The sequence below is a fragment of the Amblyraja radiata genome, chromosome 2 (assembly GCF_010909765.2).
Source record: "Amblyraja radiata isolate CabotCenter1 chromosome 2, sAmbRad1.1.pri, whole genome shotgun sequence".
Classification (NCBI taxonomy): domain Eukaryota; kingdom Metazoa; phylum Chordata; class Chondrichthyes; order Rajiformes; family Rajidae; genus Amblyraja; species Amblyraja radiata.
Window position 1 is genome coordinate 23847383 of NC_045957.1, and position 5256 is coordinate 23852638.

General features: G+C 45.6%; 1 non-coding gene across 1 annotated transcript; it reads right to left on the reverse strand.

The window, feature by feature from the left end:
- Positions 1–4110: 4110 nt before the first annotated feature.
- Positions 4111–4302, reverse strand: LOC116970574. The gene has a single exon (XR_004411193.1). It is a non-coding gene; the product is annotated as a U2 spliceosomal RNA (small nuclear RNA).
- Positions 4303–5256: the final 954 nt, after the last annotated feature.

Below are 5256 nucleotides of genomic sequence, written 5' to 3' on the forward strand. Positions count from 1 at the left end.
TAGTTTCAATTGGTATCAACTTAATTTAAATTTAACTGGACGGGTGAGAACCAATTCCTCAAATATAGCTATGTGGCTGATAAGGCTAATTTAGTAAAATACAGTATGTTCAATATCATCCAGATTGGCCATGCTACTTATTTGTTAGCTCTGTGCAACCGAAGCACTGATAGTAGTAATTTGGTAAATAATCTGGAAACTGGAGTTAGCCCATTGTAACGCTACTGAGTGAATCGTTGCTATATCCAGTTAAATTTCAAATATCTTCAACCCTGTGAGCGGAAATGATCACATGGAAGTTATTCAGAAAAGTCTATATTGCACATGCGGGTTGAGGCTGTTGACATGAGCCTTGTCTTGAAAGGCAACTCAACCATACCTGTGTGCAGTATAAACTAATCTAGTGTTATCCCAAACCAGTGTAAATATTCAAACCAGTTAATTATTACCAACTTGTATCCGTGACTGGAGACATCATCGATGAGGTTCCATACCTTTATCCGAATGGGAGGACTTAAGCAACCCGCTGCCTCAAACATGTGTGCATGATTTTACATCTGCTCCTGGAGGTAGAGGAGCTCGCGTACGAGGTTGGTGCATCTTCCAATGAAGGCCGTTCTGGGCTGAGGCCTAAAAAAGACCTTTGTCCTGGTTGTACGGCCTTCAAGCTTTCACCAGCTTCAGTTCATCGTGGTTTGCTGGTGGGTGCGTAGGGGTGCTGCCGTCGAAGATGTGAGGTCTTGCGTGATGATGTGGCCTTCCTGAACCCGACGGCCACTCGTCGAGCTCCTGCTGCTGGTAGTGTTGTTCCTGCACCCCCTGCACACTTGTGGTTTCTTCAGCCAAACCCCTGTCTTCAGAGTCAGCCCAGAAGTGACTCCTAATGCACCCCTCTGTCGAGGGAGTTGCATTATGCAGCCCTCAATTAGGTGCTGTTTTGGGCGTCCCAGGACCCCCTAGTGACTAGGCTCCATATATCGGAGCATGTCACATTGGAGCTCCTGATCCATCAACCGCTCCATGCGGGATATGCGATCACAGTTATGAAGCCACTGGTTTAACTGCCAGCGGCACAGTACTTACTGCCGTCCGCTCCTCGCATACCGCAGTCTACGGAGCGGGTTCTCAGGTCGCTCCCCGTATTCCACGGTCTCCGGAGCGGCTGTCCAGGTGCCCCCAGCACCAATATGAAGCCGCTGGCTCCACAGCCAGCGGCTCGAGGGCGAATCTGCCGCCGTCCGCTCCCCGTTTCCCGTGGTCTCCGGAGCGGCTGTCCCGGTGCCCCCGGCACCAATATGAAGCTGCTGGCTCCACAGCCAGCGGCTCGAGGGCGAATCCGACGCCGTCCGCTCCCCGCGTCCCGCGGTCTCCGGAGCAGGTTCTTCACCAATATGAAGCCGCTGGTTTTACTGCCAGCGGCTCAAAGGTGAATTTACCGCCGCTTGCTACCTGCATTCTACCTGCGGTTCCGAGCGTCTAGGTCCGTGGGCGGGATTCCCCGTGACCGAGGTTCCCTGAAGTCCGAGACTGGGGTTTCCCCTCCGACCCGACTTAGCCCTGGACTTTTAGCAGGACCTCTAAGTAGAGGTTCCTGCAAGAAGATTTTAAAACCAGAAAGTATTTTTAAAAACTTACCTCAGGTCTGTTGCTGGCAGGAGAATCACATTCCCCTGCCAGTCATCACGCAATGCGATAGACGATATGGACATGCATGCGTACTGGACGGGGTCTTCACGTAGTCACTCACGTGACTCCGAAGTAAAATTGGATCATTTTCTCTGGACCGACAGAGGCTGTGGAGAGACTTGATAGAAGTATATAAAATAGTAAGATTAAACGAGAACTTACCAGTTTGAAGTTTGATCTGTATTTTATGAGGAGTTACGATGAGGGATTACGTGAAGAACCCGCTCAGTGCGCAGGCGCGGCATACTTCCAAGCAGCGGTGTGGAATCACAGATAGACACAGTTATTTGAAGTAAACATAGTAAAGATAAGGAGACATCAATTTATTAGTTTGATCCATATAATGAGGGTGGGAGCGGAGGGCACGTAATCCCTCATCGTAACTCCTCATAAAATACAGATCAAACTTCAAACTGGTAAATTCTCGTTTAATCTTACTATTTTACTTCGGAGTCACGTGAGTGACTACGTGAAGACTTCAAAGCTCTGTGATTTCAAACCGTGTAACAGTTCATACTTCACTCGCTGCCGAAGTCATTCGAGGGAGGAAGTATGTTATCGTAATCAACCATGAATCTGTTTGTAAAAACAATAATGGTGTTATTAACAACAACAAGACCAATTGCTCCCCCGGGCTTAAATTATATATTTTTTGCAGATTCTTTTTCTGCAAACGATACAGGTTCTGTCGGTGGTTTGTTATAAAAGTTTGGAACGTATACTCCCTAGACCACCCTGCAGTAGCCAGGATGTGGTCCATAGGCTCGTCCATCCTCTTAGTTACTGACGTGGAAGCTGTTCCGGTGGAATAAGATTTTATACACGTTAGTATTTACTCCAGCAACTCCCAGTACCTGCTTGAGCCACTAGAGATAGTTTAGCTCGTCACCCGACCATGAGGTTTCCTGTGGCTGACCCATAAGGCTTTTTCCTCTCCCTCGGTATTCCTTATTGTGTCGATCTCTAAGTGGGTCATGACACATAAAACGTGGTTCAGGTGGGTATGCCCGGAATTTCATGACTGGACCTGATGTTCCTGGTCTGTTCTGTTTGGCCAACCCTTGAATGGGCATGTGACACTATCTGGTGTTATAACCATGTTGTCCCATCGCAATAGATGGGAGAGCTGGCTCTTTGTGTTGATGTAAGGCCACCAGCATGTCCATCTTCAGGGTAGGCTGTTCCAGGGTGAGTGACCTAGCTGGTGATCATCCCCTAAGGTATGTCAGGATTTCACTGACATCCCAATTTGGGTGTACCTATTTCTGGGGAATGGATTGATATACCTCTCCTGTATCTGATCACCAGTGAGCGGTACCCAAGTTGAGTAGGCTAACAGAACATGTCCTTCATTGTGGTGAAGACCTGCCAGGAGCTCCAGTACAGTTTTTTGTTATAGTTGAATGTGTAATTCCTGTTTTGGAAACAGTGTACCATTTCTTGATGCTCCTCAGGTATGTTCCCTAGGATATGCGACGGAATGCTGTCATCAGGTTGATAATGCTCCTGATCCAAGCACAACAATGGTCTTCCCAATTCTGCAATTCTTTTAATGACCATGTCGAGGATCACTGGGAACCATGCTTGTGGACTTGGTCCACTGTAATTTGCGTAGTACCCGACTGATGAAGCCGTAGTACCTATTGAAGAGGTAGAAGGAAAGGAAAACATAGAGATTAGGTTCCCCCCACCCCTCAATACGCGGGAATGTCTCCATTGCCGCTGCCTTGAGATTGGTTTCATGTGACGTAAGTTAGTACGTGGTGATTTAATTGGATATAAGGAATCGATATCTGGTGTCCATATTGCTTAGTGATTTCAGCAAATAATTTTGGTTTAAATGTATGTTTACAGTATTTAGCTCACCTGATAGGTGAGTTACTGATGGTCAAACATGTTTGACGACATACGGTTTCCAATTGTTAATAAATTGTCCCCTAATATCGATGTTCTCCGCCCAAGTGGTTTGGTATATGCCACCACTGATGTTGTTATCTTATAAACGAATATGCAAATTTGGTGGATTACTGAGCAAATGCTTCACTAGAATTAAGTAAGTTAATATATAACATGTTTAAGTCAATTCATATTGGCATTAAGTATTACAAGCTCAGTAACACATCAGGACATATAAGATGTTATTCAAAACAGGTGGAAGTGTACAACCATAATCCTTCCTGCCGATAAATTCCATGATAACACTACAGATTAATCCATTTGCCCCCATATTACAGGTATGGAGATAGTTTTGAACACTAGTATCTCAGCTCATAGGAAAGGTACAAAGTTCAGTAGCTGGTAATGCTGCTATATCCCAATTACTTTGCCACGTAGTTGATTGGTGGTTAATGCACCATGACTGATAGTCTTAATGAATACCAGATAACAACGTTGTGGATGGTCAACGTAAATATCTGGATATATATTTTGTGCACCGTTCCCAGAGGCACTGCAATACTGGGTCGATGCGTGGAGTGGACGGAGCAAGCCCCTATTCCATCTCCCTGTTCCAAAATTCAATTTAATATATGGTCCCTAGATAAGGGACGTATCAGATTATTAAACTGATAAGAACAGATACTACACTTGATCTTAGCCAAAAGGCCGAGAAGCGATGCAGCTAAAGCTGTATCCAAGGATAGTTTGTCGTTAATATATAGACATGCCATGACGGAATGTTTCTAAGTGTCAGGGCTAGTTGATTCTGGATAACTTTGACTTAAATGCCGCAACGCTCATCATGGTTACTCCATCCAGGTAATTGCGGTATATCCGAAACTTATATGAGAAGGTACTGAATAGTGTGCATCTTCAAGGTCGATGTCTACCATAAAGTATCCTTGGATCCATGGTAGTAGTTACAAATCCCATGAATGGGTATACCTGGTGAAATACTCAAGTGGTTTATCAACGATGGTGCGACATTCACCATCATGGGAGGGTAGACCACTTGGGGTGCTTGCTGAATTGGTGGCAAGATATTAATTCTATTCCCCTTGTATTTATTTTTTGGTATATAACTACCAAGAGTGATAGCTTCCTAACCAGGCGTGATTCATCCACCCCTTGTTAGTACAACCCTTAACCTTTATGTGATGGTAGGAACCATACTTATCTGTCTTCATTGTTGTTTTCTTCGGTTTCTGGTTCCTTGTTCTTGTAGGGACGATGTTTGTTGGGGGGTGGCACATTTTCCCCTGGGGCCTGCTCTGGGCCGTGGCCTAAAATGCTACAGGTTTGGCATGCAGGCCCCGAGCTTTCACCAGTACCATGAGGTAGACGCCCCTGGTGGACACGTAGAGGTACTGCTGTCTGGTTTAGTGTGGTGCTCATTCCAGACTCTGCCCTCTTGTGCCGAATAGTTTGAACACTTCGTCCAGTTTTTTAGGACTGGTTTGGTAAGTGCCAGGTAGCAGGATCTGTGCTTATGAGGTCGGCATTCTCATAGTCCTGTTAATTTCATAGATTGAGGGCAGGTTTGTGAGTTCATTTCAGAAGTTATGAGGTATACCGTTGAACAGTAGGGTCAGGTGTTTTGCCATACTACCCTGCCCTTCTGGAATGAGCAGG